Here is a 20,827-nt window from a genome sequence, read left to right on the forward strand (position 1 = left end):
AATTACACACTATTATTTAAATATTTTTACATTTACTCAGCAATGAAAGGTCGCTCGGCTTCTCTTGAGTGGTCTTCCTTATAATTCAAATGCAGAGCAAGAGTTTGCTATTCGCCAATCGCATGCAAGTCACGTGACTCATTGCCACGTCACCATGGAGACGATCGAATTATGCTTACAGCAAAGTTGTGACGTCAAGAGTCCTCAACTAGTCCTCACTCTGAGCACAGTATTCTAGAACCTCACTCAATTTTGAGTCCCCGACCTAACTCAGTGTTTCAGATCTCAAACTCACTTTGATATCAGGTAAGGGTTCGAGTACAAGATACAACCTTCAACTAAACTCACTTGAGCTACATTAGTTGTGGTGTAATCTGCAAAATAATGCATTTACCTTAACTATTTTCATTCGTGGTTTCGTGATCGCCAAAATATAGTATTTGCTGGAGAACAATGGCACAAGTGGAAGTATTTTTTACAGATTATAATTGAGTAAAAAATCCACAGAGAAAAAGTGATTCGCCTTGACCGGGATTAGAACCCGGGTCTCACGATTTTCCGGCTAATGCTTCCTACAGTATAGCTACCGAGATGCAATTAAGGTGCACAGCTCAATTGCACTTATTACGCGATCTAGGATATTGCCTATCCATTCCAAGTTCCATGCGCGAAATATGGAAATTTTTGGGGCACCTTGTCCGGTATAGCTTAACTGGCTAAAGCACTCGGCCGGAAATCGGGGGATGCGGGTTCGAATCCCGGTCAAGGCGAATGATTTTTTTCTCTGTGGATTTATCGCACAATTTGTGCATTTCGGGTGACTCCCGTGTAGCTTATCACCGTGGCAACTCCCGGTATACTTAAATTAGGATATAATTTATTTTTCCAAACGTGAGGCGTTGGCTGCAGACTCCATAGAACTTGGCGACTCAATTTAAGCTGGGTCTCGCGCGAGGGCTTGTAATATCGACGTGGAAACTGAGTGCAGTTTGAGTCAGGATCATGATTTGCGTAGCGTTCTGGAATGCGCCTGCCATAAGCCACGCATATAAAGCATGGCAACGTGTTACCGAATTCATTTTTTTACTTTTCAATCAGAAAATAGTATTACGCAGATAGCGCTTTTTAAATAACTAACATAATAAATCTGCAGAAGGGACGTCATAGCTGTGAAAATTATGAGTATGATTTGACACTTCCTCGGCGAATACTACGTGCGAAATTATCTCGGGCACGCCACCGTGTAAGGAAATTGAAGTTAGCGAACGTTTCGGGATTGGATTTGTTGTCCATTTTCAATGCTACTGAATTGAGCATGGGCAATGAAACTTCGCCTTCCTTTAATTCCCTTTCCCAGTTGCGGGTGAGCTTCTTACTCAAGATAATTTCATACATATGTGAATTTCCTCGAGCTCCTTGCTTTTTCTCAAATTATATGAAAGCTGTCCATGATGATGATATCATCCTAGAAACATTGGCACAACAAAGCCTTAAGGGCTTGCCGGAACGGTTTCTTATTGGCAGCTTTAAAATTTTGTGGGTTATTAGAAATAGAGTTGACAAATTCTTCCATTTTAGCTGAACAGTTCAATTAAACGTTATTCTAAACAAATTTTATTTCCACCAGCTTTAACATTTTCTCACGGTAAGGTTGCAGCTGTATCATTTGCCGGTAAGCCTTGAGAGGTATCATAAAGCAATCATCAAACAATATGAATAGCATAAAGCAACTAAAAAAGTCCATTTTTTCCTAGAAAGTAGTGGTGCAACTCCATTTGTGGGAAGACTTTTTTTTCAATCGGTAGTACAATTAAGGTTCACAACTCAATTGGACTGATTACGCGATCTAGAATATTGCCTTTCCAATCCAAGTTTCATGCGTAAAAGCAGAATATATTTGACCACACATAATGGATTCATTCTTGGCCGTAATTTATCCTCTTGATCGAATATTGATAGCAAAATATAAAATGGAAATGAAGGGCATTACGAGATTTTTTTAGCAGAAACAGTGCATGAATTTTAAGGTTAGAATTTGGTAACAATGATTGAGAGAGTAATGGCCAGTGTATAAGCTTGCATATTAATTTACCTCTCACCAAAAATCTGATTTACAACAGTGATTCTCTCCAATAACTAAGTTCAATGAGCGTTAGCACGGTAAAACAGTGCTGGCGTTTGAAAATTGCATTTCAAAGTGTATACATTGTCTTTCACGCAAGTTTGAAGACATGAAATGCGTACACCAGAATAAAAAAGGTTCAGAGTGTACCCGTCTTGTACGGGCGTAAAGTTGACTGTCTCTATTTCGGATCCCATCACCCACCTTCTACACCAGGCAGGCTCCAAAACTCAATTCAAAACCCGTCCCTCTTAACCTCGCATATCAGGCATAATCTCAATGCAGACACGTCTAGAGCAGCGATGATATTCGGGAAGATGGATCCCACTCCAAACAATGGAGAAGGTTGATGAGTTTCCTCCATATCACATGAGTAACCTCCTTCCGTGGAGATACTAACTCAGCAATCAAGAATCGGGAAAGAACGTTTTCGCTTGAGTCTCGAGCTAGTCAACGATAGCGTCATATTCTCGGAGCGAAATTGCTTGAAATGCCTGCCTGCATCTTTTACCTTGTGATTGAGAATGTTGAAGGTTTTGAGGTAACTCAAGTGCAGCAGCCTTACCCAGTTGAAAATGCTGAACATACTGAAGGTAGGAAAATGGAGCAGTAAGTAGGTTAGTTATATGCGATTCAAGAAGGGTTTACTCGCTTCGGAAGTGCCTCCTCGCTTCTATAGATAGACAAGGCTAAATTTCAGAGACGGTAAGCCATCACTAAATTATATCAGCCCCAGTGCCTCTGTAGCTAACGATATATAATCTAAAGAAGTAAGAAAGGAAGAAATATGATCCACTTCTACATCCCCTCCATATCGTATGCAGATAAGCAGTTTTTGGGTCATCGATAAGGAAAGTAAATAAATATCAGATGCTACTGTTTATCATTCCTTTCAATATTCCTTTCAATATTCCAAATTTCGCTTTTTCTTACTCCAGCATGCATGACGTTATTGCAATTGTAAGGAATAAGTCAATCCTGAAAAACACTTCTTCCGATAATTTTTACCACTTGGCATTCTTATATTATGTCGCTTCCTTAATCCTCAATTCTTAGTTTCCTCTTTTTCAATGACTCACAAGCACCGTAAGGAGTTTTCATACCCTTCGAAATTTATTAGTGCTGTATTTCCGTATTTAGGTGCCCTTTCTGCCTTAAAAATGGGGATCCCAAAATATGGAATGTTTAAAAGGGCCCAGTTCAGCTCAAATAAAGTTCAAGTAAGTAGGTACGACTCTTATTAGCATATATTCACGTTGGTCTGCATCGGCCCTTTTTTGTACTTGACATATAAAAATTTAACATCCGGTAAATAGAACTTTTGCGTCCAATTATGGAAGAATTTTTTCTCCAGTAAATTTTGAGGAAAAATTGCATTTTTTTTTAATCTCTTCAGACTTTATGTGAATAGCTGATCAGTAGCAAAAATTACTTCGTTATGTATGCAATAATTTAAATAGCAGATGCAAAATATTGCTGTCAAAATTATTTTACGAGAAATTATGACGTCCTTGCTTCGGACCACTAACCACACGCTTCATGAGTCTCGCTATGCAAACGCAACTGATAGCAATTAGCCTTAAACCATGTCATAAATGAATTCTTCAAGTAAAAAAATAACGGTGAACAGGAGCTTCAGACAAACAATTTTTCGTTCATAAAATAGATTAGTAATATATACCGCTCACTTTGAAAAAATATAATCAACGTGTTGGACTGCAGTCACCGCAAGGGCTATTTTCCAACTAAGTAACATGATTTCATGGAGCATGCGTGAAACTTCAGGAAATAAGTTTACAAATACGATTATAGGGGGAGAAAAACTTACAAATTTGTACTTATATTTAAATTTAATTTCTTTTAACCGCATGCCAAATTGATTCTCCTCTTTAAACAGAATATTTTCCAACGAATTTAATTTATAACCAATGAACCGTGTCCAGCAGTTTAACTTTTCTTCGTACAAAAAGTAGACTCAAAATTGAGTAAAGACATATCAAATCTATCAAATAAAAATATGTAATTATGGAAGGTTCTGTTGATGTCCTTCAATTCTAAGGTCAAGAATAATTCCAGGCACAAGCCACTGAGTTTGCAAATTGTGCAAATTGTGTAATTTTGAGTTGAATCATTGTTTGAAAGAAAATAAATAAAGTGAAATATCTCAAGGAATTATATAAAATCTTAAAGAAAACTATTATAAGCTGCCGTGAAGTGGCGCCCTAACAATCGAAGAGGAATATAAAACACTAAGATCGATGGAGCACTTGAATGAATTCATCACCTTCAGATTGCACGATGGTCTCCTAACATGCGCAGGGCAAGAAGGGAGGTTGAAGGTACTTACTGCAAAGCGACCGCGTCGCTTGGCTTTGATAGGATTTTGGAACGGAAGCGTCTTAGCGTACCTAAGACTTTTGAATAGAACACTCGGGGATACTAGCGCCGGATTAGGCTGCGAAGGAAACTTCTATCTCATGGCTTCTTTACACTCAATGGAAAATTAACCTCATCTCTATGAGCGGGTTTATCTGGATTGTAAGAGATAAATTAGGTAATCATGAATTCAAAAATGGCAGATCAATTAATACTCTTTTCAGATAAATAAACATGGAAATTCATTTCCGATGTTCCTATTACAGCACATATTTAAAAATTTTCTTAAACAAGGAAGAAACATAAAATCCCAAGATAATAATATAGAAATTTGAAATTAAAAAAGTAGACGTAGATTAATTACGATGTGTAAAATACCTGGATATATCTAAGCGCTCATTGCCCCGAAGATGTTTCAAATGCACGACGAGGGCATTGATTGAACACTTTCGAGAGCGAGTTTCACTTGACCTCCTCAACTAAGTAGCACTACTTGGCTTAAAAGAGATAAATATGTATATGTTCAAGAGGAATGCATCGAAATTTTGTACAATTATTTGGCTTTGCATAAAAATGGGTGCTCAAATGGAAGAGTCAGAATGATGTCAAAAATGGTAAAGTAAACGAGTGACATCTTATAAATTGATTAAAGAGTACCTACTTAATTCCATAAATAAAGAGTTTCTAATTAATTATTTTATGAAATAATGCATTGTTTTCTGAAATTATTTATGATTTCCTGCAATTTATTTAATTTTAGCTATTGATTATTTAATAAGGTTTCCTTTTGCCGTAGGTATTGATCCTATGGACGCTTGAGGTATTATCAAACTTGGGATATCTAAAGTGGTACTTGTTTGCTGTTATGCAAATTTAATTCCAGGATAAATATGAGTAGGAGGCATTGTTTTCGAAAAATGGAGCCATTTGAAATTCGAAAACAGATCACTTTTACTCGTACGTTTATCATGGTATTTAACACGCGTGCCGATTGACATTAATGTACTGAACAGTATGCAGAGGAAGTGGCATGGGAAAAGCCTATAAATATCAGAATCGCACATCAGGAGGAATTGCACAGGAGACATACGCGATCATATTCCGGTTCTCTCTCTCTCTCTGCGTCCGCCTCATCTTTATTCAGCTCCGTCTTTCATTTCGGTGACTCGGATTTCTCGCATCCATCAAAGCCTTCAGCGGATCCCTTGACTCCCTAAATTTCCACATACCGCTCAAATCAGAGGGCAAAGAAATGGGTTCGATGCGATGGGGAATTGGAGTTGACATTGATAGGCAGGTGAGTTACTCCTTATCTCTCGTTCATTCTCAAATATTACGCGCGCAAATACGAACGGCAGAAGTGATTGAAGGGAGCTGCAGATGTTATAATGCTCGACTTTATCTACTGATGATACGTTTTTCGCTTATCGGAGAAAATATTACGGTAAATGCGCAGTATGAGAACGCCAAAAAAAGGAATAGGCAGTAGATAAAATTTTAACACGGCAATATCATGTGGTTTATTGAGCTACATTAGGCGCTCAGCATCCTATTTGCAAATGCTGATTAAAACAAATCTTCCACAATAAATGATAACACTTTGTTGTAAAAAATGCGCAAACTATCAGCAAATAATCTGAAATAGATCATCTACAGCCTTAAGACTGATAGATGATAAGAAAGTGAATAACCGGTGGAATTAAATTGATGCCATATAACTTTGAATAAAAAATCCAATTCTGCAGAGAAATTACGAGTTCATGAATTTTCACTCAAATATTTAGTGAATTTAAACAATCCACCTGTACACCAAATAAACATGACCACAAAAAAGTTTTATAAAACCGTCAATATTAGACATGACAACACTTGGTGACTTCCAAAATTATTAAGGGCATTATAAATAATAATGGCTAATATGCAGCCCTTCCACCATTTTTAAGCTTCAATACCGTCCTTAATATAAAATATTCATCCTCCCATACAAATACTACGAACAACCATACCTATCGTTTTCGTTTTAGCTGTAGAAACCAATAAAAGTTGAAACTTGACCTTGAGTGTATCACCTAAAACTATAGTATATTTATTCATATCTAAAGATAAAAATTTTCATCAAGTACAAATACTAGCTCAATATCCCGAAACCTTCGAAGGACGCCAATTTAGTTAATAATTTGTCTCAAATTAGGTATTTATTTCGGTTACAACTGAACAGAAAATATCCTTGATTGATTTCAATTTTTTTACCCCAAGTACAATATGTGCTACAAGTAACATTCGCAAAGTTAAAATTGTCATTCATTTCTTTCCAAACATTTACTACACATCGCAACCCAATTATCTAACCATGCGAATGCATTTTGAACTCTAGGGAAGCTTATAGCGACTCAGTCGAAGGCGTAAAAGATAACGCTACGAACGGTTTATCAAATAAATAAAAAGACTACTTTGATTTCCGGCGACTTTCACCACACTGCTGCCATTTGATAGGTCTCAACGTCCCCCGGAGCGGACCTGTCGATAAATCCACGAGTATTTAGCTTCAAGATTTTCACTTTTATCATCCGAAAGAAATCCCTATTAACCCTTTCTACACGCCATCCCGAAAAAAATGACACTCGTGCTGCGATCAGCAACCAATCTCCACGAGCGTCGAAATAAACCTCATGTCCGAAAAAGGAACGACCATCGTTACGATGTTCAATTTTTTTATATCCTGGCGTCCTCAATTTTATATGGAAACAATTCAGCTCACACGACGTGCTTTATCTCAGTCATGAAGGATTTTAATCGAATAATTACTCTCTCCTTCAAACTGTTCTTAGTCACTCGCCTCGTCGAAGAAAGACTGTTCTGCGTCACTGACGGACTGTCACTGCGACTGCGGTTTTCCGTAAAAGATGAACTAGCCCTCTCCGATTTATTCCATTGCATACGAAAGATGAATAAATAATGGACATTGAGTGGCGTTGTAGAAAATGATGTGCACATGCTCAAAGCCATTATTATATAAAAGCATGAGAGTGACGCAAAGACCCAATCTCAACATAACATAGATGCCGCGGTCATAATGAAATCTCACATAATGAATGAAAATTAATGCGTTTACTTTATTGAGTTCGAAGCCAATATTTTACATATGACATCATCTAATTTCAGTGTATATGAGGTCTCCCTAATTTCTCTCATGATTTTCCTCTTGCTTAAACAACGCATTTTTGTGAAGCAAAAGTATATTCAACTGGGGTCATAGTTCTTAGCTTATTTTTCATAACAAAATCCCAAGAGCAAGTAGTATCTAATGGTAACGGGCATATAATACAGGGAATTACAGTTGAACAAAAAAGAAAATATATCATAACCAAATCAGTACAAGAAAGAGAAATAATGAACTTCAAGGAACCTGAATAAAATCCTTCATTATCTGAAGTGCCTCAAAATCACTCTCACTAATGGAATGGGTTGACTATCACAGGACCAACTTACACCGGGTAAATCAAATAGGGTGAAATCGCAATGGGCCGTAAAAAACTGAGTTTTGCACGATCGTAATAATTGAGTCGGCATTTATATTCACTAGCAATGGGCGAGTAATACTAGGAAAATCCTGGGATTCATTAAATTTTTTGTAACAAGGATGTCCAACCAACACCATCCCTCATACGCACTGGGGATTTCGGGGTAGTACTCAGACGGAAATGGCTTTCATACAAGGGTATAGCGCGTTCAATCATACTCAGTGCAAGGTCACAACACCTTGTCGGATACCATGGGAAAAGGCCTAGTTCAATTACTTATGATTGAGAAAATGCAAAGAAACACATATATTCGATATTTACGAGTTTAAGCTGACTTTGATGAGGTAAATCATTCATAATTCAAAATCAAGTTCAGAAAAAATCAGAAAGACTTCATGTTTAAATGTGCATGAATTTCCCACAAATGCAGAATGTAGGTGGTGAAATCTTCTTGGGTATTCCAGCGGGTGAGTTGCTTGAAGAGCGACGTTTTAATAACTTCCCCCGCCATTGTCCTTAGGGCATGACAATCCGAAAATGGTGCCTTCTTATATAGCGGTCTACTTCGCGGGAAAATATCCTCTTTCGCATCGAAATGCCCTGAGGACGATGGCAGGGGCAGCTATCGATACGTTGGCCTATAAACAACGCATCCGGTCGAAAACCCGAGAAGATTTCATCTGTGTCATACGCTCGGAGGAGACAGACGGTATGTCTGGAGCGAGTACTTAGCGGGGAGGGGATGTTGAAAACAGTGTTATTGGGAAGAATGTTAGGTAACCGAGGGAGAGGAAGGAAAAGAATAGCTTTTTTAGATAGAATGAAAGGGAATAGGTCTTATTGTGCATTGAAGAGGGAAGTGCATGATGTAAGGGGAGGCTCCCAAAACGCTTCTTAATTACTCCATGGAAACCTACCTTAAATGGTAGAACACTTTAATAATAATACACCGAGAGAGAACAAAATCATGAAGCTGGAATGTAGGTTATTCCCAGCACGATAGGATTCCAAAGTTTTTTTTTCGCTCGGAGACAGAGTATTTCCATAGTAGGTATTATCTTCAAAGTAGTTGCATAGAGCTGAGAAAATCGCGAGCAGAGGCGAGAATCATTGCAACTCTTGCGATAACCTTACCCAGAATGTTAATTTGAATGATTGAATGAGTGTATGATCTCATATTTCTGGTAAAAGGAGGAGGTTCTACTATAGCAAAAGGAGGTGTGCTTCCCATGTCTTACACAGCTAGACATAGAGACATCTGGCACTACCGGAAATTCTACCGCTGGCGTTCAACGCTGGATAGGAAAAACCCGCGCCACGACTCGTGCTCACCGTGGAATATATAAGATTAAGCGAGCGGAGATAGGGAATTTTATTGCAAAGCGTGCGGGTAACTCCGATATAACGGAGGAGTTTGTATTTTACCCTTTACGGCTCGTTTAACGACTTCCTCGCAGGATTGTCGTAACATAAATCCGAAGAGGCTTACATGAACAATTTACCACATCCTAAATTAGAAGACATGATATCACAGAATGGATTCTGTAGATCGCTTCGGGTAAAATGGAATGATGCCGTGGTTTAATATTAAGGCAGGATTGTCCCACCAAAGTGTTGCTATTTTTGACGATGTTTAAACTGGAATGTGGACGGATTATGAGAACGTGTGATTTAGGTTTTATTTGGTGACAAATATTCGTGCCTATTAAACTGTTCCAGCATCGATGGAAAAAGAAAAGTAACGAAAAAGGGTATAACATTGAATTTTATTCAATTGCGTAAGAAATATAAGGGCAATTTGAAACCAAAATTGTTTTCATAAAAACGATACCGTTTTAGATTCTAGTCAAGCCTATCAAACAAAATGGTCATACATTCTTCTTCAGCATAAATAGCATGAAGATACCCGAAGAGTGTACGTGGTCCTTTCTCAAATTTCATAACCAAGGGGATGGCATAGAGGAGGCCCAATTCCATCCCACTCAAGGTTGATTTCTGTTGCCACTTCGGTCGCTTTTTAAACGGTTTTCAAAAATGTCCGTGGCACGGTGATGAGTGCAATGAGATCCACTTCTTTCCAATATTTTCTATATTATGTTAGTAACTGCGAGGAATAGAATTGAAAAATTATGAACTTTATTAAGCACATCATTATATATACAATTTTTGGTTAAAACCGCTAGTTATACCTTATTTCCCCATCAAACTCACATCAATTAGTCAGTCAGCGACGGGAGTGGCAACTTTTCTAAACCCATTTAAATGCGCAGACGATGATAACGCACTTATAGGCCGACTTGAGGATCCTCTTTTGTAATATTCGTGTTCATTACACAAAATCCGTATGTGTTAGTAAGAGAATAACTACTTGCGCAGAATTCTCAATTTAATCGGTTCAATCTGATTTTAATAACTGTATCAATACATGGGATTGGATAACTAACAGATATAATTGGGTTAATACAAAACTTCCCAAAGCGTCCTCAGTTCCCAAGCAAAATCTGCGACCATAATCTCCACTTTCCTAGTAGACCTAAAACCTCGTTTCAACCCAAAAAAAACGACAATTCCTCTTTAAAATTGTTCCTTCGTTAAAAATTAAGTATCCCGTATGATCTGTTTCACAGATCCTCCTTTTTTTAAATTATGCTTAACCAAATACCTTCTTTTGCCACCCAATCCCTGAATTCCCAAAGCTTCATCTTCATCCACGTTGCTATCTTATAATATCAATACCTTCATAATCTACTCATCATTAAAAATCGCTATAGCATTTCTTTGAAATTTTTGAATTGTGTTTCCAACTACTACAGTCAACTAATTGTTATAAATAGTACATTTTAAATTGCGAGTCTTGAAATACACATTAGTTTGCCAGCGACTTTATTTCCCCGTGGTAATTATGGAATTTGCAAATGCAATGCAAAGATCATGACAGGTGTGGAGAAAAAAGAATACAGCATCACAAAAACACCAGTTCTAATTTTTGGACATAGAACTTTGGGGCAAGTGCAGGTTATTTCAAATAGCATGACATAAATGAAGACGTAGCAATTGACATTGGAGGAGAACCTTTAAGCGAAAATGAGGATGCATGCGAAGCATTGCGGAGCATTCGAAGACGGTAGCTAAACCGTCTGATAAACTGAGATCAAATCGTCAGTCCTTATTGAGCAGACCTTGCATAAAGACTATGTAAGTAAGCAAGTAGTTTTACCAATACGCAAAATGAGAACTTATTGTGCCTCTAAGCGATCGACTGAACACGCGTCACGTTTTTCACAGTAGATTCACGAGAGAAAGACGACAAGACATTTGCAAAACCTAAAAGCAAAAAAATATCACAATCGCGCGATGCAAAATTAGCAGTCAAATCAATTTGTACAGAAATATATAAGATTTGGGGATAAACATTCCGATCATCTCTCACATGATGTTTAATCCAACATATTTCCGAGGCAATTCATCACGTCAACTTGATTATAGAAATCACATTTATAATTTTTTTTTATCTGATTGCACAAGAAAAAGAGCATGAATCCAACCCTAAATTGCAACAACTTTAGAAATTACAAAAATTAATTTCATTTCAAATGAAACTTTTCATCCGGGCTTATTACTACGAAACTTTATCAGGGCTATATTCACTTTCTTTGCTAACTTTTAACTTCAACTAGTTCAAATTATCCATTCATAAAAAGATGCAACAATGATCAAAGCGAAAACCGGTAATTTTTTCGTTAAATTGAGCTAGTGACAGCAAATAATATCCATAACACATTCTCTGGACCCCTAGTAATCAGCCATTGAGAGGAAGGCATACCAGCGAGAATTATGGACATTGAGCAGCATTAAAGTTTCAGTCGAAACGCTGGATGGAGACTAGTAATAAAGGTACAAAGAGTTGTATCAATAACCTGAAGAGACGGAGTAAGGCATTAAGCCGCAAAGAAGAACCTAAACCAAGGGGCTGAAGACCCCCCTCCAATACTGGTAAAACCCTAATCGCATAATATGGTTTTTTGAAGTTCTTACGTTTAAAAGCATTGTTATTATGGCCATTAGCTGCATGTGAGTGACCTGGTAGTGTATAATATACTCGAACACAGAAAATCCAGATGCTAATTGAATTTAGAAAAAAAACTTCGAGACCACTTATTCGATTGTCATAGGAATCATGAACAGGGAGGAGATATGTGTTAAAACATTGAGGGCTGGACTAATGGCGGTCTTATATTTTGTCACAAAATTTATTTATCGTTTGGCTAGTGATAAGAGTTCTATTAGATCAGCTCCCGGTTTTTTAAAAGCAATAAAAACACCGCTTACGGATATGTTTTTCCTTCTAACTTGAAAACGGATGTGGATTTCATGGAAAATGTAAACTTTAGCCACTTAATAGCCGAAATAAATTATTAGCGTAGACATTAAATTATCAATGGGATTGTCTTGTACTTTCTTAATTTTTGTAAATTTTCTGAAAAATATATAAAAATATTATGATAAAATTTGAACTTGTGTTTTAGTGTTACTGTATTCCTTTTTCTTGATATCTGTTGTTATCTTAGCATTGCAAGTGCAAATTGCATGTTTAACACAAGGAAAGAAATTCGCTGGTGAGCAAATGTATTTCTCCAGACTTGTAATTTAAAATTTGCTATTTTGTGGTTAAAATTAGATGACTATGGTAGTTGGTATCACGATTTTCGTTTTGAAAAGAAATACAGCAATGATTTTTAAGCGGTGTGAATATCATGAAGATAATGATAAATAATATCCATAAACACAGCTTTCTTCTAAATAAATTTAAAATGTTTTGAGAAAAACAACTGAAAAAGCACTCTAAACTCGCCAGACTCCATTTCCCGGTTTTAATAAACCCCCCAGAGACACCCTGGGAGAAACTGGGAGTAGTCACGGGAGAAGACCTCGCACCACTTGGAATTACTTCGCGAAAAGTCGTTTCTTCAACATAATACTTCGCATGACTACTAGCATGTATGATGGAGAAAGCACGCGAAATATTCCCATTCCTCAGAAAAATATGAGTGTCCTGCTGTTACCCTCACAACCGCCAACACTTTAGATAGAAATCTCGAGCCATATATTTTGAGTGGCCTTTTTTTCTCTCTCGGATTGAAACGCCTTTCTCGCAATGCACTCTGGGAAAGTGAGAGAGCGGAACAGAGCATTCTCCACCATCTTGCCTCCACTTCTCCGCTATCTCCTCCTGCTTTCGGGACTTTCGTATCACTTTTTAAGGCCGCCATTCCTTTCGGAAACAGCCGCGGCGAATGTTTCCTCTTCATCGCAGCGCCTCTTCTCGTCAACCCCTTTTCACGCCCGTACGCTCGTAAACGCCACGAGAATAAACCCCTTTACTCGATGCGAGAGCCACCTTCCCCATCGCCAACGGAAACGTCCCGAACCGTGACTTCAACGAACAAACCCTCCCCAAAACCCAGTCGTAAGAGCAAAAGGTCCCGATGCAGCAGCGAGAGGTCAAAGCCGAGGGTCAGGGAAAGAGAGTGGCTCAGGCATGGTAACCGATTACACTTCATTTACTTCTCACCCGTAACCGTAACATTTTCAAAGAGTTATCAAATTTAACGCATTGCTTTTGGAATTAAATCCTTCAAAAACTCAATATTTAACTATTGTAAGCTGAATAAATCATGGTAGAAACATAAAAATTGGCAATGATGACATCAAGACACTACAGTGCAATGCATCTCGGTACCGTTTTGACCGAAAACTCCTCAAGTAAAACGTAAATAAAAGCCAGACTGCAAGTAGAAACTAAAAGCCTCTTTGCACCAAACAAAAGACTAAGTTTATGGAAATTTTCTCGTGAACTTAAAATAAGACTGTAGAAAACACCACTGATCAATCATGCAGCATACGGAGCATAGACCTGATCCATGAGCAATACTTGAAAGAATAGTGCTGAGGAAGGTTTTTTTGCCTAGTCCTTTTTTAGAAACAGGGTAATGGAGAAGGCAATAAAATGAAAAATAATGTAATCTGTATGAATAGCCGAACATTATGGGAGTGTTAAGGATCTGGAGATTGAAATGGGCTGAACATGTGGTTAGAATGAGTGGGAAAACATTTCTTAAGATGGCGATGGATTTGTGATTTTTGATGGCAGATGAGATTGGAAAGCTTTATTTGTAACATCGCGCGGTCTTCTGGGTCTTATCGCGTAAAATAAAGTAGTTGGCATTGCTTTCTGAAATATATCGTCACTTCTCGGCATTACCCAATCGTCCGCGTAGTCACGGAAGCCCGCACCGCGTGAACGGATGCAATGGACAGCAGATAATATTTTTCCACACGCAAAATGCGAAGGAATCTCTCTTTTGTTTTTCTTAACACTTCACAATATTTGGGTAACATTCTGACATTAAAAGCACGAGTTTCCATATTTATGCACAAAGCAATCTAGAAATGCTTTTACGGCAGCAAGTTTGTAAGTTCTCTGGCTTTTTGCGGAAGTATATTCATATAGTTAAAGAAAACTCAACCAATACTAGTTTTTGAGAGGCAATGAAACATTTTGGCAGAAAAATCAATAAATATTTTTGTAACTATAGTTAATTGCTTTTCAAAATTAAAAATGGTACTTGAAACTGATTGCAAATATTTAAAATTAACTGAATATAGTAACATTTTTTAGTTCTTAACCTATCCCTACGTCTAGGGTAAGGTACAGGAGAGGATAAAATGACCAAAGATGACCGCGGCAAGTTGACGAAATTACGTATTGACCTTAACGTTCAGCCAGCTAACGCAAAATTTTTATGGAGGTAAGATATTTTTTTGACCAGAATGGTGGAAAATGACAATAAAATGGTGATTCCACGTCAAATAAGCGCAAAATGCTAACATTTATAAACCAACGCCCACCGATTATAATTTCGTATTCAATGAAAGCAATGAAAAAATTGCAATTTTACCGCATTACATCAATACATGACAACGTTTCGGGACACGAAAATGCGTATCTACCTTTGACTAAACGGATATAACCCTTTTTAAGATACATAACTCATGCCATAGCTGTAGCATAAATCTTGCATTGTCTTAAAGACAATAAAAACTTAGATCTTAAAATAAATAGATCTTTAAACTGCAATGCAATGCGGTCTATTCTCAAATCCCAGCTTAGAAAGACAAACTTTGACCTAAATATTAAAACACGCCCCTCCCTCCTGAGAAAAAAATACTAGTATATATTCTCTCAGACTGGCTTTCAAAAGGCCAAATTAGTTGAATCTTCCATGAACACAGCATATGTCTCTGGCATTATGTGATTTTTGCTTTAAACAATCCCACATGTAAAATATTTTTAACCGGATAACGTTAAGGACTGTAGGATAAATACTAAGCTATAAAAGTAAAACTCAGGTGAGATTAAAAGAATTACAAACCACCAAATCCTTAGAGACATTTACAATTCCTGCGGTTCAAAATGTTTTCACTTGCGGTTTATGCCTTACGTTAACGTCCAAATTTTGGAGCTCCCAAGTGATTTAGCAAAATTCAAAAAAGGTTTGCCGTAAAAGAAATAACGCACACGTATTTCTTGGACAACAGATCTGATCGAGCTAAAATAACTTTATACTTAATGTTTCGGCCTCCCTCGCTGCACTAAACGGTGGCGGAACTCATAGATCATCGATTCTGTTGCGAACTAAATACGGATTTTTAATAAGATGGACCCCTTTATTTGCCACTTTGAAACTTTCAGAGAATATGGGACCATAATGGAACTAAAACATTTATGCATTTTGATTGATTGGATTTGATTATTCGTTTTTAATGGATTTTTATTGGGACGTATTTTGATTTATTCAAGAGCCAACATGTTCTGCAATTTACGTGATGAGCTCTAATCCCATACATAATGAGTTCCCCGTCAGTCACATTAAATTTATATTCAATGGAGTAATTATACTGAAGTCCTCATAAAATTTTATTCCTATAAATAATGCTTTAGCGATAAATAACATTGATATTGTCTAGAAAACAATAGTTTTATCATAAGCCACCTTTAAGCCAAATGATCACGATCGGGAATATTCTCCTCAACCTTCGCCAGACTCGAGTTCTGCTTACGGCAGTGATATAACTATTCTTTCGGCCCTTACCTGCTCACTTACTGGTAGCTTTAGGGGTCCTTATGAGCGAGCTGATATCTAGACCGAGTATACTCTTGGGCAAGGAGCTAAATTTGACCTTTTGAACCGCCGGGAGCAATGGGAAATCAGGCATAAAAGAGCGTATGGACTAGGTGGGAGTTGCGAATCGTCTCTAACGCTGGGATGATTCGGAATCTTGTGCCCTTCGCTGAGCCTCACAGGTGAGTACATAAGGGTTCAAATTAATCATTACAAGGCGTTGGGGAAGAGAATGGAATAAGCAGAGGATAAACCCTTCTCCCACACGTTTCTGAAACAGGCATTGAGATTGGTGAGGTCAAATGGTCACTGCGCACATCGTCCCCGCCCAAAAGACAGATAAGATTTGACAAAGAGCGGAAAAAATAATGGCCAATATTTGTAGAATCAACGAATTTAATATTCACACTGCTGCGGTATTATCAAACAAGTATTCGTTTTGCTCGTGCATATATTTTAAATTAGGATTATGAAAGTAGTTAAACAAATGTGCTGTGGGTTCATCAGTTATTCTTCGGGCAAATATTATAAATATATTTCCAAACCCCCACTTTAAAATTTTATGTGAATATTTAAAAAAAATGGGATTTGGCTAAAATGCCGAACGATGTTAAGTAATGACGCAAGTGTTTCCAATAGCAGAAGAAATTTTCCATGGAATATTTAAAATAATTCAGCATCCATAATTACTAATGTTATTATGGCAATAAATTTTGAAGATATTTGAGAAATATGCATTTTATCACCGTTATTTAATATTCAAATCCGTCAAGAGTATAGATTTTATCAGAGCACTTACATGTTTTTGACATGATAAATATTTTTTGATTGTAAGCGCTGATATTAAATTATAATGAAATAAATTTTAATGAATTTATCATCATCCAGGAGTGCAGAGAACTTAGTGCACAAGTATTTATTTAGAAGTGTCATTAATCTAAAAAAAACTGACCTGTGTTTGATTTGTAATTGGGCCTTATTATGCTTTACTTTTTTCTGTACAATACAATTTTTATGGTATATTTCCATGATGGAGATACAATATCAAGCCACAAATATTTTCTAAACTTAGTGCAGAATCATTTGAGATATCAACAATTGATTTCAATCTTAATGCCAACAAGATAAATTGGAAGAAAATTGGAAAAATATTTTTTAAAAGTATTTCCATCCGTCAGAAATGAATAAAAAATACGCAAGGTGGGTTCTTAGCCGCATGCTGGCGCCACAATGCCTCTGTAGCTCTGATTGTAAAAGTGACTAAATGGTACGCGCAACTTGTGACTCATTTGTCTTCAGCGGGGGTGTTTTCCACTCCCTGGCTTATCCTCGTGAGGCGACAAAATACTGGGGTGCACGTAAGGGGAAAGATAAATCATTCACAAACCCAACGGAGCACACAAATCCCCATCCAGGAAGCATCCTTTGCTTCTAACCAACCGCGTTTCCCTGATAAAAGGCTATTTATTGCTTCAGAAAATTCGGCGTGCATTGCTTATCTAATTTGCTACGAATTACAGGAGCGAACGCTGTGCCGCCTCGCATCGCTGATAAAGCATATTTTCGTTTCCAAAGAGACAAAGCACCTACTTACATGTTAGTAGTAACTTGCTGAAGTGCACATTTACAAGAAGTACCATGCAGCTAATTAGAAAATTCGAACTTCAAGATCCTACAATAATTAAGAAAAGAACCTTCTTATGAACTTCAGACTCTTCACACGCTGATCGTCAAAACTTGCCAGTGAGTAGTAAGGATAAGGAATAGTTATCATACACTGTCAATTAATGTCTTATATATAACGCCGTTTTATATGATGTGGAGAGTTTAATATTGAAGAAAAAGGTGGCGAATAATCGTCAACTAATTATGACGAAGCGGTTATATTTAAGAATCAAGTAAGGCTAGTCTATAAAAAAAAACGATTTAAGAGGAAAAAGAAAAATTTCAACGAAGAGGAGCTCCATTCATTTGACCAGAATTCTGGAATAGATGAGAAATATTGTACAAGAATAGGTTGCAGGAGATATGGAGAGTGTGTTTGAATGCGCAGTAGAAGTAAGGATGGAGGACTAGCAAAGCATGGACAGAGAAGATGCTAGATGGATGGAATGAAGACTCAAGATATTCTAAATCGAAAAACGGTATATTGAGTGAGATATAGATCCCGCCGTATTTAATTATCAATTGATCGTATTTCATTAAAGTCTACGAAACAAGTGTGTTTTATCGAGTGAAAGAAAGAGTGACGGGTGTTTGACACGTAAGTATTCAACTGACTTCAATTTCTATTTTTTAATTATATTACTGTTAAAAAAAATATCGTAACATTTATTCATGTTAAAATATTTGATATCATTGTATTTTATATTGTTCTCATGTTGTCATTCGTAGCCCTGATGATAGTTTAAAATAAACTGAAACCTTTGCTAACAACGTTTTTGCATCACATACATTTGACCTATACTCAAAAAACTATTTAACCATTAATTAAACAAGGTCAAGATAAGAAGAAAAAAGTTAATAATTATTTATTCATTACTTAAAGGTTCCTTAATTGCAATAAATATGATAAATGACACTAAAATGGCATGTTACTTCAAAGATTTTTACGGCATTTATCAGATTATGTAAGAATTTTCATCGGTTCCTCAGTTTCAGTGACATTTCAGTGAGCGTCTTCAGGTCTATGGTCAGACCCGGGACAAAGGATAAAATCCCGTAAAACCTTTATTACCAGGTATATCGAGTGCCTTGTGTTCGGGAAAGTATAAATCGGCGTACAAAGTATTTATAAAAGAATATATCGGCGAGTCATGCAGATCGAGGAAAGTTCAAATTAAGGATCATCGAAGAGCGTCTGGAATCAATGGTCTTGACTTAGAGGTTACTTGGTGACATATTGACGTGGTAGATAAATATTAAACTATATTTTATTCCACACATACATTTAAAAATACTCGACCGGTTTCAAACTTTCCACGTGATTTCCTCTTGATAATGAGCTGGAGAGGTTGAAAACGGTCGAGTGATTTAATAAAGTTGTGTGGAATAAAAGAGTCAAATTTTTATCTATCACATCGAAGGAATACGAAGAAAAAGCAGCACCAACTGTCGGCCATATCTGAGCACGCATGAAACGAGCCTAGACATGACTTACTCTTTGAAGACGTCAAAATGATATCAAAGGAGAACAAATTCTACACTTGCCTGTTCAGAGAAGCTATCGAGATAGTGAAAACGCCGGAAATTTTCAGCAGAGATCAAGGCCACCACCTCCACGATGCGTGAAAAAGAGTTCTCAAACCACCGACCAATGAGAGAGCAGCTTGGACCTGGACGAAAAGATTCAAACAAGGAGGCAGATGTTTGTATTTAATCTATTTTATGTAAAAGCTATTTTATATTTTATGTAATTGCTATCATTCGCGGAATATACATTGTTGAACTTGATCGTGTTTCATCACTTCGACGACCTAAAGACGTTCACTGCTAAGACAGAGACACTGTTGTCGACAAAAGCCACAGCATGCGTTAAATACCCGAAGAAAATGCGGAGATCAGCTAAATTTACATATTTTTATAAATTACACTTGGCTCGGAGAGGTTCTTTAAATTCTGGAGGGACTTGAACTCGCGATCTCAAGACGCTGCGACAAGGTCCGGAAATTTTTCAGTATGAAAATCAGTCCGTTGTTTGCAAATTCAAGACGGTGAGGGCGCGGAAGTGAGATGGCAGGCTGCATTCTAGAATCGTAACGCTCAACACATACAAACGCTCATGAACGCTAGGATTAGGCACGCGTGCGATGCCGTGCACGATCGCAACTTCTCTCTCGCCACTTTCAAAATAAGCAGGTACCTTTTCCTCAAGGTCTACTCCGGGTTAGAAACCTTTCCCCCACACCCTCCTATAGCAAACCCTTCGAATAGAAAAGGACCTCCTCAATGGGGTTGAAAGCATCTTCAGGGTTTGCTAGCGGCAGCGGTGGAAAGGGGAAAAGAGGATCTGAAAGGACAGAAAGAGTATGTGTGCACACGCGGCGAAGCCCTTACGTCTTTTTCTTCGACGCGATTGGAGGGCTTTGGGGTGGAGTGTTCTTCGAATTTATTCGTCGTCGGGCGAATTGAAGGGTGAAGAGGAACCAAGTGTGGAAGGAGAGGAGTGGAGAAGAGCCACGAGGAAAGGGATGAAGAAAGGAAATAAGGAAGAAGGGGGCATTTGCGGAGAAGGGAAAACTCGGAAGGGATGGCGAAAAGCAAACAAGGAATAGGTAATAAATAATAAGGGGTGAAAGTTGGACGGCAGAGACGTCACTTGCAAATAAAGATAATTTCCCAAAGCAAGAGTCGGATTACGAAAGAGAGGGAACAAACACTTTCAAATACATTCCTGGGACAATATAAAAAATGGTGATGTCAAACGCAGTTTTCCTATGTAACTTTTAGTGTAACGTTAAGTTTCCGTTGGGTAACAACACCATGACCAGAGGCAATATTTTAATATCAGTTGTTGCTTATCATCTTCAAAAAGTGGGATTAAAGTAATTTGAAAATATGAGTGAATTTTGGCATATTTTCTTCGGAGACAAAAATGTATGGCAATATTTAGTAGTAATAGGATA

Source organism: Ischnura elegans, chromosome 10, assembly GCF_921293095.1.
Source record: "Ischnura elegans chromosome 10, ioIscEleg1.1, whole genome shotgun sequence".
NCBI lineage: Eukaryota > Metazoa > Arthropoda > Insecta > Odonata > Coenagrionidae > Ischnura > Ischnura elegans.